General features: G+C 43.4%; 1 protein-coding gene across 3 annotated transcripts in view; it reads left to right on the top strand.

The window, feature by feature from the left end:
* The first annotated feature begins 10,494 nt into the window (after nt 1-10,494).
* Nucleotides 10,495-25,042, top strand: part of LOC106573359 (ras association domain-containing protein 8) — a 56,056-nt gene continuing 41,508 nt past the window's right edge. The window contains exon 1 of one of the 3 annotated variants that reach the window (XM_014148342.2): nt 10,495-10,607. The gene's annotated coding sequence lies outside the window, so the exon portion shown is untranslated. Of the gene's footprint in view, nt 10,608-24,225; nt 24,766-25,042 lie in introns of those variants that run through there. The other 2 variants (XM_082962608.1, XM_014148341.3) reach the window with 2 other exon arrangements.

The raw sequence follows: 25,042 nt of genomic DNA, 5'->3' as shown, positions 1-25,042 counted from the left end.
TTCTTACTTTCAAGAAAGGAAATAAATGGCATACGTCAGCCTGGACACGAGTCATCATCATCATCAACAACTTTTTTCATACATGTCGGCCAAATTCTCCAGACACTACCCCTTTAAGATGTCAATCAGACTGTTGTTTACACAGTGGCCTGGTCCAGTAGAAAGTAGCTGACAGGGACCGTCGGGAGTTGATTCAACGGGACCATGCACTCCATGGCAAAACAACTTGTAAAAAATAACCCTGAAATAAGGGACAAAGATCTCGGTAGTTTGACCCCCGAATTGCTATAATCCGGTAAGAGACAAAATTGGTAAAACACCTGCACAAAAAAACACCTGTTAGCCAGCTACAGTAGTGTTATCTAAGTAAGCCATGCTAGTCAGCTTATTTTTTTTTTTGTGTGTGTGTGTGTGTGTGTGTGTACTTGTTTTCAGTTTCTGATTGCCTCCTCCAATAACCATAATGTGTCAATTTTTCTACCATAGAAATATTTGCACAAGTATGTAAATATCAGGTTGATATTTTGACGTGTGAATGGGATCAATTCCTTCACTATGGTTAAACAGTTGTACAAGATCTGACGAATAGTGTGCAACTGCAACCCGCCATTCAGGGAGTTCCTGCATGTGGGCATTTATGCATCTGCAGGAAAACGCCGCCCCCCTCAAGCATCCCATTAGTTCCTTCATGAACACCCCCCCCCCCCCGAGCATTCCATTGGTTACTGCATGATCGCCCGCCTACTGTGTACCCAAGAAACTGTGCCCAACAGGCGGGGGCGAAGGACACTGTCTAGCCGCAGGCCTGGGCAATTTCGGTCCTCGGGGGCCTGATTGGTGTCACACTTTTCCCCCATCCATAGCAAACACAGCTAATAGCCCTATTTGGTAAAAGACCATATCTATATTATGGCAACAACAGTTCAAATAAGCAAAGAGAAACGACAGTCCATCATTACTTTTAAGACATGAAGGTCAGTCAATCTGGAAAATGTCAAGAACTTGAAAGTTTCTTCAAGTGCTGTCGCAAAAAGCAATAAGCCCTATGATGAAACTGGCTCTCATGAGGACCGCAACATGAAAGGAAGACCCAGAGTTACCTTTAGAGAATAAGTTCATTAGAGTTACCAGCCTCAGAAATCAGCAATTAACTGCAGTGGAGTCCCGTCATTCAGGGCAGGTGGGGCAGAGCCTGTTTTGAGCCCCACATTATTTCCCCCCCAAATAAATAAATAAATAAAATGTATATAATATATATATATATATATATATATATATATATATATATATATATATATATTTTATTCTATTTTGGGGGTGGCCTATTTTGCATGTTATTGTGGCATTAATACGTGTCACATATCAGTTTGCAAACAATGTAAAAAAATATATATTATTGAGTTAATAAAGCCGCGTACAAACAGTCAGCTCCAAAATGCAGGTGTTTCAGCCTAGCTCAGTGCTTTCTGTGGTGGTGGGGCGGGCCAGCAGAAAATAGGAGCATTGTACCGTGATTGACTCAGTGTTCTGTCACTCATGGGGACACTGTCACCCGCCTTTAGTAAGGGTAGACGTCAAGAATGTGAGCCCTTTGGGTGCTGCCATAGAGTTACATTAGAAGTGCCCTTCCAAGAATGCTCAAGGTCATTGGCCACAGAAATGACGTCAACTCACGTTATATGTACAGTAGTTTGATTGGACTGATCATGTCAACATCATACTTTCACAATCTTAGCTAGCAGTCATCATCATGAATTAAGTCTACTGGCAAATCCTTCTTAATCCTTGTCATATGAAGAGAAATAATGAAGAGAAAATATAGATAAAAACGTATCGGTGCTCATCGGCCATTGGACATAAACATTACACAACAAGTTGGAAATCGCAAATTCAACAATGAGGGGTTTGGAAGGAATCGTGACAGTGGTTAACCGCAAGCATTGCAACTGGGAAGTTGGGAATAATACGTTTTTGAACGGTCATTCAACTCGGAACTGTAAATCCAGAATCTTTCTCTTTGATGACAAAATTTGCCCATGGAGGACGGCCGTGCCACTTTCCTGTTCAAGCACATCACAACAAGTCCAAAATGTCATGCTGCTTCATAAATTATGTAGGATGCCAGAGAGATATGTATAACGTAGCTAAGAAAGTAATTCTAAGTGTATGTTGTGTAGTAAGCTTTTAGTCGCCCATGTGCCTCACCCTAATAATTTGGTCTATTTTATTTAATTTTGCTTTACGTCATTGTTCTGACTCGGTGGTGCTGCAGCCTATAACCTGCTTTTGAGAAATGTCATCATCTAATATTGTAAGAGGTTTCATTGTCTGCTTATATGCCCCCTCTATCCTATGGGAAAATACTGTAAGAGCAGCCCATGTTCTGCATTCTGTCACTGTACATTTCAAAAGTGCTGAACAAATAGTTATATTGACTACGTCCATCTAACCGTAGCTCGCTCATTAATATCTTAATCGAAATTACGGAATGCCTCTTATCCGCTCATCATTCCCTTATGCCATAGTTTGTTCAATTCAATTGTCAGTAGAAACCACATTTGTTTAAGCAAGTCAGCCATATCAGCTATGGTTTTTAAAAAGACAGTAAATGAGTCTGAATTAATTGTTTCGCTGCCAGACAAGGCTTCGCTGATAGCCAGGTGTAGCAGTGGTAAGGTGTAGCCCTAACAGTTTGTGGGCACCGCTTGTTGCTGCCATAGTGCAATTAACGTATTGTTTAGTGTTGTGTAGTATCTTTGCTGGCATGCATCTTACTTTTTGTTGTTGAGTTTGCCCCACCAAGATTTACATGCTAAAATTGCCACTGACTAACTGCACCTTAGATTGCAGCCCAAATAAATAGACCGGTGGAAATCTGTCCATCCAAATTTGAGACTTTTGGTTCCAACCGCCGTGTCTTTGTGAGGCGCAGAGTAGGTGAACGGATGATCTCTGCATGTGTAGTTTCCACCGTGAAGCATAGAGGTGGAGGTGTGATGTTGTGGGGGTGCTTTGCTGGTGACACTGTTGCCGATTTATTTAGAATCGTGGTCGCCATGCTTAACCAGGTTTGTGCTTAGTGGGACTATCATTTGTTTTTCAACAGGACAATGACCCAGCACACACCTCCAAGCTGTGTAAGGGCTATTTGACCAAGAAGGAGAGTGATGGAGTGATGCATCATTTTTGGTTACTACATGATTCCATATGTGTTATTTAATACTTTTGATGTCTTCACAATTATTCTACAATATAGAAAATGGGAAAAATATGTAAAAACTGTTGAATGAGAAGGTGTGTCCAAACATTTGACTGGTACTCTACATAAAAAATCACAAAGTAGTGCACTTAGCCTTTGCCTGTATTAGCGGGCCGATATAGACATCTGTAGCGTCTGTAGAGAGGTCAACTTTGTTTTGCAGCGCCTCTGCTTTGTCAAAAAAGATTGTTGTATAATTAAGCAATAAGGCCCTAGGAGAGGTCGTATACGCAACGCGGAGTGTCTGGACACAGCCCTTAGCCGTGGCATATTGCCGTGGCATATTGAGTTTGTGGCAAGTGGTTTGTGGTGATGTGGTGATGTGGCTCAGTTGGTAGCATGGCACTTGCAATGTTAGGGTTGTGGCTTCAATTCCCACGGGGGACCAATATGAGAAAGTATGAAAATGTGTGCACTCACTACTGTAAGTTGCTCTGGATAAGAGTGTCTACTAACATGGAAAAGGAATTAATAGACCATTTCAGCTTTCACATAGAAACAAGTTGCATTTGCATAGTATTTCAAGAAACTGGAAAAAATACAGTATATCAAACAAGTATTTCTATATTCCACAAGTATTATCAGATGAACTGTTTTGTACAGATAGTTATCAGACTCAAGTTACAAATTCTGGTAAACACATATACATTTAGTTACATTTTTTTCACAAAACTAGTGCACTGGGCCTTTACTAGTCCTGTATTAGCAGACTGATATAGACATCTTCAGTGCTGACAAAAAAATCGCAGCACCCCCAACCTACTTCCCGCGGCTATGCAGTGCATGATGTTGCTGTTTTTTCCTATGAAATAAATAATCTGCCATAGCAGTGTGAGAGTGCCAGCTGTTATAGTGTTCTGTGGGAAAACAGCAGTCTTTATAGTTGTATGTCTAATGGTACGAATCAAATCAAAGTTCAAATCAAAGTTTATTTGTCACGTGCGCCGAATACAACAGGTGTAGACCTTACATTGAAATACTTACTTACAGGCTCTTACCAATGGTGCAAAAAAGGTATTAGGTGAACAATAGGGAAGTAAAGAAATAAAACAACAGTAAAAAGACAGGCTATATACAGTAGCGAGGCTATAAAAGTAGCGAGGCTACATACAGACACCGGTTAGTCAGGCGGATTGAGGTAGTATGTACATGTAGATATGGTTAAAGTGACTATGCATATATGATGAACAGAGAGTAGCAGTAGCGTAAAAGAGGGGTTGGCGGGTGGTGGGTGGCGGGACACAATGCAGATAGCCCGGTTAGCCAATGTGCAGGAGCACTACTTGGTCCGTCCAATTGAGGTAGTATGTACATGAATGTATAGTTAAAGTGACAATGCATATATGATAAACAGAGAGTAGCAGCAGCGTAAAAGTGGTGTGAAAATTATTTAATGTACTAATTAAGTCCTACTTGGTAAGTCCTACTTTGGCTCCCAAGTGGCGCGGTGGTCTAAGGCACTGCATCTCAGTGCAAGAGGCGTCACTGCAGTCCCTGGTTTTAATCCAGGGTGCATCACATTAGGTGATTGAGAGTCCCATAGGGCGTCTGGGTTTGGCCGGGGTAGGCTGTCATTATAAATAAGAAATTGTTGTTAACTTGTTTTTTGGGATATCTGTACTTTATTTTATAATTTATATTTTTTAAACTTTTACTTTTACTTCACTACATTCCTAAAGAAAATATTGTACTTCTTACTCCATACATTTTCCCTGACAACCAAAAGTACTCGTTACATTTTCAATGCTTAGCAGGACAGGAAATTTGTCAAATTCACCATATCAAGAGAACACGTGGTCATCCCTACTGCCTCTGGCCTGGCGGACTCACTAAACACAAATGCATCTTTTGTTAATAATGTCTGAGTGTTGGAGTGTGCCCCTGGCTATCCATACATTTTAAAAACAAGAAAAGGGTGTCGTCTGCATTGCTTAATATAAGGAATTTTAAATGATTTATACTTTTACTTTTGATACTCAAGTATATTTTAGCAATTACATTTACTTTTGATACTTAAGAATATTTCAAACCAAATGTAAGATGGCGCCGACAAATATGGCAGCTCTGCTTCAAGCTTCTAAGCAACTTTGCAGTATTTAGATTTTTTGTGTGTTATTTCTTACATTATTAGCCCAGACATTTTTTGTGTTATGACATACAGCCGGAAATAACTTTTGGATATCAGAGCGGCGTTAACTCATCAGCATTACGACCAGGAATATGACTTTCCTGAATTGGATTCTTTGTTCGTATCCCCCAGGGCAATTGAACTTATTCCAGAGGCTGCTCCAAAACACCGCCGACGAAGAAGAGGTATTCGGAGGGGTCTTCTAGTCCGACTCAAGAGGTGTGCACACCATCCACCGCTTCCGAGTATATTAATCGCTAATGTTCAGTCTCTGGATAATAAAGTAGACGAGCTCAGGGCGAGGATCTCCTTCCAGAGAGACATCAGGGATTGTAACAAACTCTGTTTCACGGAAACATGGCTCTCCCGGGATATACTGTCCCCATCCATACAGCCAGCTGGGTTCTCAGTACATCGCACAGACAGGAATAAAGAACTCTCCGGGAAGAAGAAAGGCGGGGGTGTATCTTTCATGATTTACTACTCGTGGTATGATTGTGATAACACAGAGACATTCAAGTCCTTTTGTTCACACGACCTAGAATACCTCACAATCAAATGCCGACCGTATTACCTCCCAAGAGAATTCTCTCCAGTTATAGTCATAGCTGTGTATATTCCCCCTCAAGCAGATACCATGACAGCCCTCAAAGAACAACACTGGACTTAATACAAACAGTGTAGTTATTCCCCTCCGTAAGGCAATCAAACTGGCAAAACGAAGTCGCAGTGCAACCGCTCAGACACAAGACGTATGTGGCCGGGCCTACAGACAATCATGGACTACAAAGGGAAAACCAGCCATGTCACGGACACCGACGTCTTGCTTCCGGACAAGCTAAACACCTTCTTCGCACGCTTTGAGGATAACACAGTGCCACCTACACGGCCCGCTACAAAGGACTGTGGCTCTCCTTCTCTGTGGCTGATGTGAGTAAGACATTTAAGTGTGTTAACCCTCGCAAGGCTGCCGGCCCAGACGGCATCCCTAGGCGTGTCCTCAGAGCATGCGCAGACCAGCTGGCTGGAGTGTTAACGGACTTATTAAATCTCTCCCTATCCCAGTCTGCTGTCCCCACTTGCTTCAAGATGTCCACCATTGTTCCTGTACCCATCAACGCAAAGGTAACTACCTTACCTGACACCCTAGACCCAATTCAATTTGCTTACCACCCCAATAAATCCACAGACGATGCAATCGCCATCGCACTGCCCTATCCCATCTGGACAAGAGGAATACCTGCGTAGTAATGCTGTTCATTGACTATAGCTCAGCATTCAACACCATAGTACCCTCCAAGTTCATCAATAAGCTTGGGGCCCTGGGTCAGAACCCCGCCCTGTGCAACTGAGGCCTGGACTTCCTGAAGGGCAGCCCCTAGTTAGTGAAGGTAGGAAACAACACCTCCACTTTGCTGATCCTCAACACAGGGGCCACACAAGGGTGCGTGCTCAGCCACCTCCTGTATTCCCTGTTCACCCATGACTGCTTGGCCACGCACGCCTCCAACTCAATCATCAAGTTTGCAGATGACACAACAGTAGTAGGCCTGATTACCAACAATGACGCCCTGGGAGAGTGATGGCAGGAAAATAGCCTCTCCCTCAACGTCAACAAAACAAAGGAGCTGATCGTGGACTTCAGGAAACCGCAGAGGGAGCACGCCCCTATCCACATAGACGGGACCGCAGTGAGAAGGTGGAAAGCTTCAAGTTCCTCAGTGTACACATAACTGAGGATCTGAAAGGATCTGAAATGGTCCACCCACACAGACAGTGTGGTGAAGAAGGTGCAACAGCGCCTCTTCAACCTCAGGAGGCTGAAGAAATTTGTCTTGGCCCCTAAAACCCTCACAAACCTTTACAGATGCGCATTTGAGAGCATCCTGTTGGGCTGTGTCACTGCCTGGTACGGTAACCGCCCACAACCGCAGGGCTCTCCAGAGGGTGGTGTGGTCTGCCCAACGCATCACTGGGGGCCAACTACCTGCACCTGATGTCACAGGAAGGCCAAAAATATCATCAAGGACATCAACCACCCCATTCACGACCTGTTCACCCCTCTATCATCCAGAAGGTGAGGTCAGTACAAGTGCATCAAATCTGTGTCTTTTTAGCCATTTTCATGTAGATGTGATTGTGTGTTTTGGATCATTGTATTGCTGCATGACCCAGCTGCGCTCCAGCTTCAGCTCACAGACGGATGGCCTGACATTCTCTTGTAGTATTCTCTGATACAGAGCAGAATTCATGGTTCCTTCTATTAAGGCAAGTCGTTCAGGTCCTGAGGCAGCTGTGTTAGTCAACTCTTTGGACTAATGATTACACCCCAGATCAGCTAGATGCAGGCAAGAATGTGCAAGGTGGTATTGAATGTGTCACTGTCTGTCACCTTGATTACTCAAATTTGTCTCTCGACCTGTGCACCTACATTATAAACTATCATTTGTAGGTTGTAGCAACCGCATGATGGGTATAGGGCAACTTTGAGTATCATGTAGTAGCCTAAACATATCTATGGGTGAATGGAATATGAATGACAGTCATCCAATATGGTGTAATAGACATAAGGCCCCCAAAAATCGTCCTCCCTAATCTTAAACGGCACCGACCGCCGTTGTTGCTGTGGAATGCCATTAAAGTATTTCAGCATGAACTTAGTTAGCGCTATGTTTGTATCTTAGGCTTTTTGTTAGTAAATATCCCATCCCCCTGATCTGTAGACTAGTCCTTCCATTCTGCTCCTCCTCAACTCCTAATGGTGGAAGTAACAGTTTACTTCTGCAATCTAAAAACTGCAGTACAAAATAAGCCACATTTGCATCTTTCTATTTCTTTGGGAGCTGCACTTCAGTGAAACGCAAAAACATAATTTGGTATGTTCATGGTGTATTTTCCCATGATATGAATACATTCCCTCCCCCAGTGTCTATTGGGTCTTATCATATTGTTGTAATGAAACAAAAGATGTGTATCTAATTGTAGGTCTGCCCCCTCCTTGCCCTCCTCCCCCTCCTCCTCCCTGAAATCCCCCCACACTGAATCATCCGTCCAGCTGCTTTTCCATTGGAAAACAAAAAGGCTTGTGTACCAGCTGGAGATAGCACTTTACACACATCACCCACACACACATCACTCATCCTTACACACTGTTAGCTGTGGAGAGTGCATTCCGTTCATGGGCATGACCCCAAGTAAACTACGTACTCCCGCATCAGTCCACTATCCAACACTATGATTTCGTTGTTAACCAGTCACCCAGAAAGATCCATAGAGGTACTCCCTGTTCCCGTCACCCCAATTAGGCTACTCACTGGGTGGATCTCAACATACACTCTTCCTCTGTCCCAGTCAGAACAGTTTGAAGTGTTAGTGTACTTAATCCTGCATGTACTCCTGCAACAGCCTAATCAGAGCTGTGACTCACATGTTCTCCTCTGAATGAAAGGCCCATAAAAACATAGCTTAGGCTGCTTCTGGTTCCTCCTGTCAGCTCCAGATTATCTCTACAGTCAGTCAGTCACTATTATACTGGAACACAGTATTTACAGAACATGCTGCTCACTGCTCAAACACAATGCCTCATTGTTCAGTCTCTGATTATGGGGATCTATGATTTTGAAATGACTGTCATACTAGGATGTTATAAGGCTACTTTTGTTAAGCTTACAGTAGGCTATATCCATTCATAGAGCATGCCAGAACCATAGCTATTAGGCTACCCTCTATTAGTATTAGGCTACAGTGCAATAGGTCATTCATTGTTCATTTTGGGGATAAATCTCATTTTCAAATAGGCTAGGTGCTGTATGTAGCCTAAATATCCGTGCTAAACTGAGATCTATGGTACAGCTATTACTAAAAGCCTAATTCAGCAGCCATTAAATGGCTATCACAGAGCAGTTCATTTCCAGTCAAAACTCTCCATTACCCACTTCAAATAAATCAATCCTAGCCATTTAGACCTGTCTGTTCTCTCTGTGGTGTGTACCCCCTTTGAAGAGAGCATTTTACTGCTGAAGGAGGGTCATTTAGTGAAACAGATCATGTGCTCAAGTATTGCTGAAAAGGTGAGGGATGTGTGAGTGCAAATATACAGCTATCTTTTCTGATTAGCCCGTTTACATGTATTTCACTTTCCCTAGTCCCTACACGTTAGCTGTTGTTGGGAAATCAGGGCTATTCTGCACTGCACTTTAACAGCACTTCAGAAGCCAGTCACATTCTTATCAAATCACACGGTACACCAGCCACCTGTGACAGTGTTATCATCAGCAGACCCGTTGACAACACCAGAATGGTGTCAACAACAGATAATAATGTGGAATATCAGCTGTTTCCGAACGTAGGACCAACTGAAGCTGTAGCACTTATCGTCAGGCTCACACAGTTGTGTAGAATGGAGAGAGCATTGATCCTCTCAGCCGTGGGAAATACAGGGAGGATATGGGACAATCCTTAACCACTGATACAGGGTCAGATATTTTCCCATCCTCCTAATAGTTAGGCCTAAGGTTTGGATTGGAGGAATGGGGTATGCTGGCCTGTGGTTAATGGCAACTTGTGCCTCGAGCACAGTGAGGCTGTGGGGGTGTTAGCAGGTCAAAGGGCGTAATGGCGGGCAGGGAGTTAAAGTTTGAGCAGGACTAGACTCTGCTCCCACCCTTGAGCAGGGAGGAGGAGGAAAATGGGGACAGTACTTGGTCTGGTGGCCTCTTCAGTGTCTGGCCCCCTTTTGACTTCCATTCCATCCCCCTTTCTTTCTCTCTGTTTCTCTCTGTCTGTTTTTTGATTATTCTCTGTCTTTGTCTCTCTCTCTTCCTCTGTCTTTTTCATAAAATCTTCCCTGTCTCTTTTCTTATTTTCTCTCTCTCTCTCGCACCCTCTATCTCTGTGCTTTTTGTGTTAAGGGAACTGCAGTCATGTGACTTTTTTGTCTCAACACAATCGGCAGTGTTTGCCATTGGTCGATTTCTTTGAAAGCATTGGTCTCCAGGGTGACAGAGAATGGCGGCACCACTTTACTTTTCTCTCCTGCTCCCACCCCCCCCCCCCCCCCCCCCCTACACGTCGCGCTGAGTGTGTGGGGGCTCTTATTCACTCCACTGGATCAGGTAGCAGTGTAACACACTCTCACAGTGACAGGGCTGTTTCTCTCTCTTGCTCTTCTTTCACACCACCACAGAGACCCAGACAAATGGTTGGAGTCTACTAAAAAAAGTGAGTAGTTGTTGGGTTTTTGTCCCATGTTTTGCAAGTTTGCTCTGTGTCTTTTTCTGTTGGCTGTCTTTGTCAAACTGTTGCTTTCAGAGTGTTTTCATTCATGTGAGGTAATAGACGTTGATGTCGTTCTAAGGCAGATTGTAACAAAAAAGGAATGATAAAATCAGTCTGCAATTGAACTGTCTTTTTGTTTGCTTATGTGGCATTCACATTGTCTTCTGGCAACTGACTGATGAAAAATGCTCTTACCAGTAGCTTATCTATTAAAGACATTACCATGGTAACGACAAGAGCAGAGCAATCACTTGAGTGTCTAAAGGTGAATGCAGGTCTAACATTGGCACAAATGTCTTGTCTTCATACCAGGTGAGGGCACATTTTTCAAAGTTCTCATGTAGGCTATTTACATTGACGGTGGATTTCCTTTCCATGGGAAATTAAAATTGACAGGTAATTTTGGTGTAAAGCTGCATTAGCCCTAAATATGGACCTTACAGTTAGTTGTCTTAATTTCAGTAGAAGTCTATGGAAAGATTTTGTATTTAAACTGATGGCGTGACATTTGTGTCTGTCGTCTCAATATTTGTGTTCTTAAAATCATTGGGTTGTATTGGTCGTGCAGTAGAGAAAGCTGCGATCTTGAGACTGCAGCTGTGAGCTGACTGTGTTCCTCTGGCCTTGTCCCGACACAATCTTTGGGCTGTGTCTGTGAATTAGGCCATTTTGGCACATTTTGGCATGGCAACCGCCTTCAAGTGTTGTCCTCTTTTGGCTGCCCTGCTCCGGCTCCACCAACCAGGTGGCTTGCTCTGTGTTTGGTATCCGTGACAACGCCAGAAGCAGAGCTCTCGGCCACTCCCACAGGTGCACTCTTGTCTTGTCTGTCTAATGGCCAGAGGATCTACTGTTACACACACACTGCTCGATTGACCTGGCTGTCCTGTGATAGTGGACCTGCGCAGATCAGTCTGTTATCAGTTCCTACACAATAGAGCAGACATACCAGGTTCATTTCAGCATTTCTTTAGTCAGGGGAGACTAGTCGTGGGAGAGGTTATCTCTCATACTCAGAGCTGGGTTGCTGATAAGAGAGACTGTATTACTTGTCTGTGTCTTGTCTGAAAAGGATGTATGGGAAGGCTAATGTACGGGAGGCAGACTGGCTGGATCTAGACAGGGAGGCTAATGTATGGGAAGCAGACTAGCTGGATCTAGACAGGGAGGCTAATGTATGGAAAGCAGACTGGCTGGATCTAGACAGGGAGGCTAATGTACTGGAGGCAGACTGACTGGACAGTTTGGGAAACAGCTGTTCTGTGACGAGTGAATAATTGTTTATCTACTCAGGATTTTAAGTGTGTTTGTTTGTGTGTGTGCGCCCCCATGAGTGTGAGTGTGTGTGTGTGCTCACAGGAAGCTATGGTGGAGTGTGTCATGGCTTTATCTATCCGTAGACATTAATACTTGACTAAGAGGAAACGGGGACTTGGGCCGCGTTGTTGCTCCATGCTGCATGGTGCTTTGTATGACGTCACCGCTGGTGGTGTTAGGCAAAGCAGTGTTTCTGTAGATTCTTTAGGATACTAGATTATTTTTATGCCAGGTTCTGATGAGGCCTTTTACACTAGCACTCTCTAGAATACGAGACGTACGGCATATTGTGAGGATGATATCTATAAAATAAATGTGCAGTAGAACAATACAAGTCCATTATGTGAGAGGAGACAGTGTCATGTTCCCCAGGCAGGCGGTTGTGTGCAGAGGGAAGGGTAGGGTGCACACCACCCCACTGCACACACAGCAAGATGAATCGTTTGATCCACGGAAGAGAAAGAGAAGTGGAGTGAAAGCCATTGAGACTTATTGTTCTAACAATAGATAGCCCTTTCCCCAAACATCAAAGAGAGAAAGAATGGCACAGACAGACAGACAGACAGACAGACAGACAGACAGACAGACAGACAGACAGACAGACAGACAGACAGACAGACAGACAGACAGACAGACAGACAGACAGACAGACAGACAGACAGACAGACAGACAGACAGACAGACAGACAGACAGACAGACAGACAGACAGACAGACAGACAGACAGACAGACATTGAGAAAGACAAGTAAAGGGAGTGGGAGATTCAGACAGACAGAGCATCAGTGCCTGCATTAGGGGACCTCACACACTCTCTGTTAGGCTTACTCTGTGTTTTTGTTCACCACTGACCTCTGACCTCTAATCACCTGACTGGTCCATTTGCCCTAACCGGGAGTTCATGCCCTTCCACTACCAAAGCACATGCCCCCCACATGAGGATCTGTCTTCAGCCATCTATTTCCTGTGTTTGAGGGTTACAAAATCCACTTGTCACTTAAATCTGGCTTGATTGATTGCTTTCATTTTACTCCTGCTACTCTTTCATACTCTTGCTTGTGCTGTTTTTTCTGCTGAAATGTTTGTAATGACCTGTCAAACACACCCCATTAATAGCTGAAATGGGCTGAATGGAATACATTATCTTTCCGTTGCATCTATAAGAATGCTAAATAAAGCATCGTCAAGGATTTAACGCATTGTCTTGACACTTGGATAAAAAGAAAGGTTCCCTTTATTTTGATGGGTGTTAATTTTTTTGTGTACTTGAAAAAGTAATAATTCAATACAGTTGAAATGTTTACTAATTAGATGCGCTGAAATGAAACCACCCCCAAAAATGAACACTTGGATTATGGTGATATTGTGTCTGATCTCGCAAACAATGTAAAGTATGTATATATAGGTGTAATCTAGAGCCAAGCCTGTTGATTTTTAATCTGAGGGTGTCCTGCTATTGACCCCCTTTGAATTTTGCAACAACAACCGAAATTAATGAGGCAGTCTAGACAGCTCAGGTGAGCGCAGGAGGCCTAGACAGCTCAGGTGAGTGCAGGAGGCCTAGACAGCTCAGGTGAGTGCAGGAGGCCTAGACAGCTCAGGTGAGTGCAGGAGGCCTAGACAGCTCAGGTGAGTGCAGGAGGCCTAGACAGCTCAGGTGAGTGCAGGAGGCCTAGACAGCTCAGGTTTTTGGTAGTTGCAGCCCTGTTCTACCCCTTTATATGAATTAATTGCAAATGAGGCACATATAATTTTCTTTATTTTAACACAAAATAAAAAAAATCCTGATACCATTAGAACATGTATATATGAGTGCATTCTTAGACAATAAAAGTGACATTTTACAATACATTGAATGCCTGAATTGTTAACCAAAATCCCTGAACTCCATTCATTTTTTGCCTGTGCAAATAAAATGTTTAATGTGCTGTAATTCAATATCTGACAGATTTAAAAAATGTAAAAAGTTTGGAGTATTTTCATCATTTAACAAATGTTATAACCGTTGCTATCTCCCACTGGCTTTTGTCATCATCAACAACCCCACCCTCCAGAACCTCTACCTCACACAGTCTCTCTTTACCCCTGTCTCTCTCTCTGTTTCTTTGTCTGTCGGATTGTTTCTCTCTGTCTCTGCCTTCTCTGTTCATCTCTCTCTCTCTCTCTCTCTCTCTCTGTCTCTCCATGTGTGTGTGTGTGTTAATTTGATCATCTGTCTGTCCATCTCTGTCTGTTTATCCATCTTTCTCTTTCTCTCTCTCTCTCCCACACTTGCTTGTCTTTCTGTTTCTCTCTCTGTCTGGCCTGGTGGTTTGTTATCCCACCCACCCCCACCACCAGAACTCCCACAATGCAGAGGAGCTGAGGGTTGGGGCTTGGGGTCAGTGTGTGATTTGAGCGTACTGTTGACTTAAACCCTGACTGGCTTTTGTGTTCCACACTGAGGTGCTCCATGCATGACAGAGAGAGAGAGAGCCCTTCCCTGCACTGGCTGTGGGATGACACCAAACTGGTCTAGACTGGATGACAGCAGAGGAAGAGATACAGGATACCACGTTCGCTTCTCTCTTTCCTATATTTGACCTGGTATATGAACCGTTTTAATGCACAGACAAGACAATGGCCTGTTGTAGTAGTACAGATGAAATGAGGTGGAATTATTATTAGGGATGCATGATATATCGGTGAACATATCGGAATCGGACGATATTAGCTAAAAATTCCAACATTGGTATCGACCCGATTTGTAGTTTAACGCCGATGTTAAAAACTGATGTCAAAGCTACCGTGCATACCAATATAATGTAGGTACATGATGTAATAACGCCACGTAACATTTTGCGCTAAACATACAACACCGCATTCCTAACCTAGCTCACAATGTCTGCTGTGTGGATCGAGCAGTCATTTAAAAGAGTAAGAACCTTTCAGCGAGACAACTCAAAGGCCAAATCCATTCAAGCCAAGATAATGGAATTCATTGCCCTTGACAATCAACCATTATCTGTCGTGGGTGATGTTGGCTTTCGCTGACTGGTCAAGCACCGGTTCACACTACCAAGTGCGCTGTTTTTCAGATGCTGCCCTACAGGAGTTACACAGTAATAGCGTCACTGCTATTAGCTTCACGACATACATACTATGGAACGCCATGTGGGTCTTTGCATGTCAAAAAAGATACAGTAGCACTGTTAAAGCTGTACAAAAAAGTCTGCAAACAAGCAAACACTGGCCACAAACGATGTGTTTACAAAACTGCGTTGGTAATAAAGCATTATTTGTTCGACTGCAACTTCTGGGGTAGCTAGCTTTAGCTTGGTACCTAGCTAGCACCAATACAACCAGCCTGAAAACAATGACCAGTAGGCACTGCAGTTATTTTCATTATTCTTAGCAATGATTTATGAATCCTTGTGAGTAAGTAGTAGCTAGGTTGCCACTTGAAGTTCGCCTATTGAAATTGAACTTACGTTCATGAAAATAAATAGCTAGCCAGCTACTTAATACTGTTGCCCAAAGCGAACGTTATAAACAGCCAGCTGGCTTCATCTGGCTAGTGAGACTCGACCGGATCGGGATATGTGTTGTGAAGCTAGCCACAATAAGGATTAGGCACAACAGTGGAATTTGCGGTTTGCCTTCAAAGTAAAAGTATGTCATTGACAGTGATGCAAATGAATACAAATATTATAATTATTTTATTTTGAAGGCTAACCGCAAAGTTCACTATTGTGGCTAATCCTTATTGTGGCTAGCTTCACACACAGTGGGGGGAAAAAGTATTTGATCCCCTGCTGATTTTGTATGTTTGCCCACTGACAAAGAAATGATAAGTCTATAATTTTAATGGTAGGTTTATTTGAACAGTGAGAGACAGAATAACAACCAAAAAAATCCAGAAAAACGCATGTCAAAAATGTTATAAATTGATTTGCATTTTAATGAGGGAAATAAGTATTTGACCCCTCTGCAAAACATGACTTAGTGCTTGGTGACAAAGCCCTTGTTGGCAATCACAGAGGTCAGACGTTTCTTGTAGTTGGCCACCAGGTTTGCACACATCTCAGGAAGGATTTTGTCCCCCTCCTCTTTGCAGATCTTCTCCAAGTCATTAAGGTTTCGAGGCTGACGTTTGGCAACTCGAACCTTCAGCTCCCTCCACAGATTTTCTATGGGATTAAGGTCTGGAGACTGGCTAGGCCACTCCATGACCTTAATGTGCTTCTTCTTGAGCCACTCCTTTGTTACCTTGGCTGTGTGTTTTGGGTCATTGTCATGCTGGAATACCCATCAACGACCCATTTTCAATGCCCTGGCTGAGGGAAGGATGTTCTCACCCAAGGTTTGACGGTACATGGCCCCGTCCATCGTCCCTTTGATGCGGTGAAGTTGATCTGTCCCCTTAGCAGTAAAACACCCCCAAAGCATAATGTTTCCACCTCCATGTTTGACTGTGGGGATGGTGTTCTTGGGGTCATAGGCATCATTCCTCCTCCTCCAAACACGGCGAGTTGAGTTGATGCCAAAGAGCTCCATTTTGATCTCATCTGACCACAACACTTTCACCCATTTGTCCTCTGAATCATTCAGATGTTCATTGGCAAACTTCAGACGGGCATGTATATGTGCTTTCTTGAGCAGGGGGACCTTGCGGGCGCTGCAGGATTTCAGTTCTTCACAGCGTAGTGTGTTACCAATTGTTTTCTTGGTGACTATGGTCCCAGCTGCCTTGAGATCATTGACAAGATTCTCCCGTGTAGTTCTTGGCTGATTCCTCACCGTTCTCATGATCATTGCAACTCCGCGAGGTGAGATCTTGCATGGAGCCGCAGGCCGAGGGAGATTGACAGTTCTTTTGTGTTTCTTCCATTTGCGAATACTCGCACGAACTGTTGTCACCTTCTCACCAAGCTGCTTGGCGATAGTCTTGTAGCCCATTCCAGCCTTGTGTAGGTCTACAATCTTGTCCCTGACATCCTTGGAGAGCTCTTTGGTCTTGGCCATGGTGGAGAGTTTGGAATCTGATTGATTGATTGCTTCTGTGGACAGGTGTCTTTTATACAGGTAACAAACTGAGATTAGGAGCACTCCCTCTAAGAGTGTGCTCCTAATCTCAGCTCGTTACCTGTATAAAAGACACCTGGGAGCCAGAAATCTTTCTCATTGAGAGGGGGTCAAATACTTATTTCCCTCTTTAAAATGCAAATCAATTTATAACATTTTTGACATGCGTTTTTCTGGATTTTGTTGTTGTTATTCTGTCTCTCACTGTTCAAATAAACCTACCATTAAAATTATAGACTGATCATTTCTTTGTCAGTGGGCAAACGTACAAAACAGCAGGGGATCAAATACTTTTTCCCCTCACTGTAGATGGGTCCGATCACCATCAATCAGATAAGAACTGTCTTATAAATTAGGGTTATTTTAGATGATGACACCTAACTATATAGTTAGCTAGCTAACTATAGCTACTGAAACAGAGTATGTCATGTTATTTGACCCAAACGGAGTTCCACAGAAATCCTGGTTGAGAATGAAATGACCTAGAAATCAACAACGAAACAGCACAGCAAGTAAGTGAAAGAAATAGGTTTTGATTATGTTTTACTGGTAAGGGGGACATACAGTTGAAGTCGGAAGTTTACATACACTTATGTTGGAGTCTTTAAAACTCGTTTTTCAACCACTCCACAAATTTCTTGTTAACAAACTATAGTTTTGGCAAGTCTGTTAGGACATCTACTTTGTGCATGACACAAGTAATTTTTACAAAAATTGTTTACAGACACATTATTTCACTTAGATTTCACTATCACAATTCCAGTGGGTCAGAAGTTTACATACACTAAGTTGACTATGCCTTTTAACAGCTTGGAAAATTCCAGAAAATTATGTCATGGCTTTAGAAGCTTCTGATAGGCTAATTGACATAATTTGAGTCAATTGGAAGTGTACCTGTAGATATATTTCAAGGCCTACCTTCAAACTCAGTGCCTCTTTGCTTGACATCATGGGAAAATCAAAAGACCAAAGAAAAAAATTGTAGACCTCCACAAGTCTGGTTCATCCTTGGTAGCAAAATGCCTGAAGGTACCACGTTCATCTGTACAAACAATAGTACACCAGTATCAACACCATGGGACCACGCAGCCGTCATACCGCTCAGGAAGGAGACGCGTTCTGTCTCCTAGAGAAGAATGTACTTTGGTGCGAAAAATGCAAATCATTCCCAGAACAACAGCAAAGAACCTTGTGAAGATGCTGGAGGAAACAGGTACAAAAGTATCTATATCCACAGTAAAACGAGGCCTATATCGACATAACCTGAAAGGCCGCTCAGCAAGGAAAAAGCTGCTGCTCCAAAACCGTCATAATAAAGCCAGACTAAGGTTTGCAACTGCACATGGGAAAAAGATCGTACTTTTTGGAGAAATGTCCTCTGGTCTGTTGAAACAAAAATAGAACAGTTTGGCCATAATGACCATCGTTATGTTTGGAGGAAAAAGGGGGAGGCTTGCAAGCCGAAGAACACCATCCCAACCGTGAAGCACAGGGGTGGCAGCATCATGTTGTGGGGGTGCTTTGCTGCAGGAGGGACTGGTGCACTTCACAAAATAGATGGCATCATGAGGCAGGAAAATTATGTGGATATATTGAAGCAACATCTCAAGACATCAGTCAGGAAGTTAAAGCTTGGTCGCAAATGGGTCTTCAAATAGACATTGATCCCAAGCAAACATCCAAAGTTGTGGCAAAATGGTTTAAGGACAACAAAGTCAAGGTATTGAAGTGGCCATCAGAAAGCCTTTACCTCAATCCTATAGAAAATTTGTGGGCAGAACTGAAAAAGCGCGTGCGAGCAAGGAGGCCTACAAACCTGACTCAGTTACACCAGCTCTGTCATGAGGAAGGGGCCAAAATTCACCCTACTTATTGTGGGAAGCTTGTGGAAGGCTACCCGAAACGTTTGACCCAAGTTAAACAATTTAAAGGCAATGCTAACCAAGTACTAATGAGTGTATGTAAACTTCTGACCCACTGGGAATGTGATGAAAGAAATAAAAGCTGAAATTAATCACTCTCTACTATTATTCTGACATTTCACATTCTTAAAAATAAAGTGGTGATCCTAACTGATCTAAGACAGGGAATTTTTACTAGGATTAAATGTCAGGAATTGTGAAACTGAGTTTAAATGTATTTGGCTAAGGTGTATGTAAACTTCCGACTTCAATTGTACGTAAATGCCAACAAAATAATGTTTCGGTTAGTGTGTGGTGTGTGTGTGTGTAACCTTTCTTTAACTAGGCTAGTCAGTTAAGAACAAATTCTTATTTACATTGACGGCCCGGACGACGCTGGGCCAATTGTGCGCCTCCCTATAGTACACCCAATCATGGCCAGAAGTGATACAGCCTGAATTCGAACCAACAACTGTTGTGACACCTCTTGCATTGAGATGCAGTGCTTTAGACCACTGCGTCCATGTGTGTGTGTCTTAACTATTTAACTGATGTAGAATGCTTAAAAGGTCTCTAAAATTCTAAATATCGGTAATCGGCATCGGGGTTTTTTTTTTACAAGGAAAATATCGGATATCGGTATCGGCCAAAGATCTCATATCGGTGCATCACTAATTATTACGATTTCCTAATGAGATCATAAAGATAGACTTACATTATTCCCTGATTGAGCCAGGTTTCAGGGCATTGAGCCAGGTTTCAGGGCATTGAGACAGGTTTCAGGGCATTGAGCCAGGTTTTCTGCCTATATTTAAGAGTAAACCATGCAAAGACCTAAGAGAAAGCCATCCAGCCCTTCTTAATGATACACTGAGCAGAGCTACAATGCAGGAGCAATAGTTTGACCCTGACCATAATGACAGCTCTGCTAGGAAGGAAAAACAAAACATTACTATTACCTTGGTCTTACTTACCCTGAACACAAAATCTATGTCAACAAAAGTTCAAAACTCAGAGTGTGTCGTTGCAATCCTGGGATGGCTTCAATTGGACAAACAATGAAGCAAACATTGGAAAAAAGGAAAAACAATGTCAATGTTCTTATTGGACTGTAGTCCCTTTTAGGTTTAAAGTGTTTTCTCATGTTTGCTCCTATTGAACACGACCCTGCCTGATTCTACTTCTTGTTTGTTTTAAAGACCTGTCCCACTGGGCACAGACGTCCGTTCAACGTCCACTTTTGATTTACGTTTGGTTGAATTGTCAACTAACGTGAATTGACAGTGAAATCAACAAACGTTTTCACCATGTCATTGGATTTAGGTTAAAAGTTGGGTGAAAAAAAGACGACGCCCTGACGTTGATGACTTTTTGCAAATCCAATTAATTTTCCGTCGTTGATTATTGGGGGTTGGAATGACGTGGAAACAATGATGATTCAACCAGTTTTTGCCCAGTGCGGTGTCTATCTGTCCTGTTCCCACCTGTTGAATGAGGTTTTCTGGGAAACGGGGGAACAAGAGAGGGAGGTCTAATCTCTGAAGAGGGGGAGGGGAAACAGTTGAGCCTTAGACAATGCTATTCAAGACTGATGCAGAACAGCCAACAAAAAAAAACTCAGCCCACTACCCTCCGCAGGACCTAATTGAGAGAGTCCCAGGAAAGACAGGTCTATTTATCATTCTCAAATCAAATCAAATGTTATTGGTCGCGTACACATATTTAGCAGATGTTATCGAGGATGTAGCTAAATGCTTGTGTTCCTAGCTCCAACAGTGCGGTAATACCTAACAATACATGTACATCCAGAAGATACAAATAAAGGAATTAAGAAATATAGAATTATTAGAACGAGCAATGGACAATATATGACTAGAAAAGGTGTGCAAAGCAGTACTTATATAGGATGAGCCTTGTCTAGAATACAGTATATACAGTACATATGAAGTGGGTAAACATTATTAAAGTGACCAGTGTTCAATGACTATGTACATAGGGCAGCATTGTCTAAGGTGCAGGACTGAATTCTGGGTGGTAGCCGACTAGTAACAGTGGCTAAAGTTTAGGGCAGGGTACTGGGCAGAGGCCGGCTAAAATACTTGAAAGTACTACTTAAGTAGTTTTGGGGGGTATCTGTACTTTACATTTACTTTACTACATTCCTAAAGAAAATTATGTACTTTTTACTCCATACATTTTTCCTGATACTTGTTACATTTTGAATGTTTGGCAGGACAGGAAAATGGTCTAATTCACAAAAAAAACAAAAACATCCCTGGTCATCCCAACCACCTCTGATCTGGTGGACTCACTAAACACATGCTTTATTTGTAAATTATGTCTGAGTGTTGGATTGTGCCCCTTGTTATCCGTCAATAAAAAATATAAAAAATAAAATGGTGCCATCTGGTTTTAGAAATTATTTATTATTTTACTTTTGATACTTAAGTATATTTTTAGGAATTTCATATACTTTTGATACTTAAGTATATTTTAAACCAAATACTTTTTGACTTTTACTAAAGTAGGATTTTACTGGGTGACTCACTTTTACTTGAGTCATTTTCTATTACGGTATCTTTACTTTTACTCAAGTATGACAATTGGGTACTTTTTCTACCACTGGCTAGTGGTGTCTATTTAAGAGTCTGATGGCCTGGAGATAGAGCTGTTTTTCAGTCTCGGTCCCAGCTTTGATGCACCTGTACTGTCTCTGCCTTCTTGATGGTTGCTGGGTGAACAGGCAGTGGCTCGCGTGGCTGAGGTCCTTGATGATTTTCTTGGTGTTCCTGTGACACCGGGTACTGTAGATGTCTTGGAGGGCAGGCAGTGTGCTCCTGGTGATGAGTTATGCTGACCACACCATCCTCTGGAGAGCCCCGTGGTTCTGGACGGTGAAGTTGCCGTACCAGGCGGTGATACAGCCCGACAGGATGCTCTCAATTGTGCATCTGTAAAAGTTTGTGAGGGTCTTAGGGGCCAAGCCGAATTTCTTTAGCCTCCTGAGGTTGAATAGGCGCTGTTGCGTCTTCTTCACTATGTTGTCTGTGTGGATGGGCCATTTCAGGTTGTCAGTGATGTGCAAGTCGAGGAACTTGAAGATTTTCACACTCTCCAATGCAGCCACATCGATGTGGATGGGGCATGCTCTCTCTGCTGTCTCCTGAAGTCCACAATCAGCTCCTTCACAGAACCCAGTTGCACTGGGCTGGGTTCAGACCCAGGGCCCCGAGCTTAGTGATGAGCTTGGAGGGCAATAAGGTGTTGACGGCTGAGCTGTAGTCGATGAACAGCATTCTTACATAGGTTATCCTCTTGTCCAGATGGATTTGTGCAGTGTGCAGTGGGATGGCAATTTCATCATCCTTGGATCTGTTGGGGTGGTATAGAAATTGTAGTGGGTCTAGGGTGTCGAGTAAGGTAGAGGTGATATGATCCTTAACTAGCCTCTCAAAGCACTTCATGATAACAGAAGTGAGTGCTATGGGGCGATAGTCATTTAGTTCAGTTACTTTTGCTTTCTTGGGTACAGGAACAATGATGACATCTTGAAGCAAGTGGGGACAACAGACTGGGATAGGGAGAGATTGAATAAGTCCATAAACACCTCAGCCAGCTGGTCTGTACATGCTCTGAGGACGTGGCTAGGGATGCCGTCTGGCGATCCGGGTTGTGGATTTAGGAATGCTCTCTACGTCTTTTGTGTGCTGGGACTGAACAGTGAGAGGGAGGAAATGTGTCTGTATTGGGTTTGAATGCGAAGATGAAGGCTTTTTAGACCTAATCTGTTCTTGCTTTCTTTTTTGCTGGATGCAAACTGGAAGGATGGAGAAGGGGGGAGGGGGGGAGGGGGGGTTGAATGTCATAGAAAATTAGGGGTGGTTGAGGGGGAGGGATGGGGTGATGGAAAAGGGAGGTATGGAGGGAGGAAGGCACCCTCAGGAATGCCTGAAAGGTGACAGTGAAATCTCCAAGCCTTCAGACAATTCATTACATCACAGGGCCCACAACTAACCCAACTTGCTCTGTCCAGTTGGCTCTGTTTGACTTTTGGGATTTCCCAACTAAGTAGGCCCTAATCGTTAGGAAAAAGACTGACTTCTTGAAATTGTCCCTTTAAAAAGTTACTTCCCTCTGACACCTTCTGCTTTTCTCACCCTGGCCACTAGCAGCTGAACCTCTAGGGTACTCTCCCTTTACTCTAGTTCCAGTCAGAAGTGGCCTACTGTGTGTTTGTGTGAGAGAGAATTACAGGCAGGATCTGTTGTGAATCTCAGCTCTTAAATGTGTCAAAAGCTTGTGACTCAAATGTGAAGAAACTCTGAGGGATTCTATAGTTCAGGCTGAAGTAAAAAGCCTGGCCTAGCCTCGTCTAAATGGTATTACGTTTGGGACACGGGCTATTGTAAGAAAAACATAGACCAATCCTTTTGCATTTTAGTGTCAATGTGTCTGTGTTTGTGAATGTGTTTAGCTAAAGATGGTTATGAATCATATCAGGTTAGTCTGTAAATTAGCCTAATGCTCAGTCTGGCTGTTGATTTCAACACAACAAAATCTAATTGGTCTGGCATGGTTCCAAACCCAGCCTAAGTAGCTTAGCAGAACATGACACGCACACACACACACATGGTCTCTAAGGTGCAGGGTTGAGTACAGGGTGGTAGCCGGCTAGTAACAGTGACTAAAGTTCAGGGCAGGGTACTGGCCGAAGACCAGCTACTGGTGACTATTGGACAGTCTGATGGCCTGGAGATAGAAGTTGTTTTTCAGTCTCCCGGTCCCAGCGTTGATTTACCTCTATTGTCTCTGCCTACAAGATGGTAGAGGGGTGAACAGGCCATGGCTCAGGTGGCTGAGGTCCTTGATGATCTTCTTGGCCTTCCTGTAACACCGGGTGCTGTACAATAGATGTCCTGGAGGGCAGGACGTATGTGTGTGTTCCCAACCCAAATGGTCAGGTTTGCCCTGCACTCTCTGGGAGAGGCTCCCTCACTGTTTAAACACACACTCACAATTACACACACACACACACACACACACACACACACACACACACACACACACACACACACACACACACACACACACACACACACACACACACACACACACACACACACACACACACACACACACCTGGACATGGGACTGTGACCTCATTCCAGGAAGAGAACATCACCTGAGAGCCTCATTTGCATAGTCAGCTGTTCATGTGACCAGAGGCCAGAGGGAGGAAGTCTACTTACTCAGGTAGTATGTACACAAACACACACACATAAATACACACGCACACACTATGCAGTGTACGGTGTGAATATTAAGACAGTTCAATACAGCAAATTCAATTCTGAGTGTGTTATTAAGAGTGAAAGAGAAAGGCAGAGAGAGACTCCTCTACTAACACTACCTGGAGAGAGGGAGGGGCCTGCCCTGTCAGCAGTGTCAGGGCAGAGAGCGAGAGGAGAGAGAGAGAGGCTTAGCAGTCTCAGATCTTTGCTGTGGTGAGAACACCCAGGAGAGCTGCATTCCTGAAACAGCCAGCGAACGAGTGAGGGAGACAGATAGAAACCGAGAGGGAGAGGAAAGATAGAAACAGAGGAGTACCGACAGACAGATCTGTTTAATCTCCAGCCACCTCGTCTGACTCTGACCCCCGCTGGACTTTACCTCCCCTGAAACACTCACTCCCTCCCTCGTTCGCTGGGACTACACTTCCTGATCCCACGCTCCAGAGCTCGGAGGAGCGAGTGGAATCTACCTGAGAGAGAAAAAGCTAGAAAGAGAGCGAGAGCTGAGAAGGAAGACATTTCCACACCTGGTGAGTGTGACACATTTTGTTCTGGGAAAGAGTGTTTGTGTTTCTCTGCGTGAGTGTGTGTGTGTTTGTATGAGGGAGTTTATGTGTTTGAATGTTCCTCAGTAGTTTGTGAGGAAGTTTGTGTTTAAATTATAAGTGCGTCATATTGTGTTTGAGTAAAAGCTTACCCAGAAGTGCAAGTTTGGGTAGAAAACCAATAGATTTGGCTCGTGATGAAAATAAATAGTGTGGTCTTCCTCACAATTCAAGCCAGTCCTCCATGAAAGCAATTCTGTTT

The sequence above is a fragment of the Salmo salar genome, chromosome 16, assembly GCF_965601325.2.
Source record: "Salmo salar chromosome 16, fSalSal1, whole genome shotgun sequence".
Lineage (NCBI taxonomy): Eukaryota > Metazoa > Chordata > Actinopteri > Salmoniformes > Salmonidae > Salmo > Salmo salar.
This window is presented reverse-complemented; position numbering and strand designations above follow the sequence as displayed.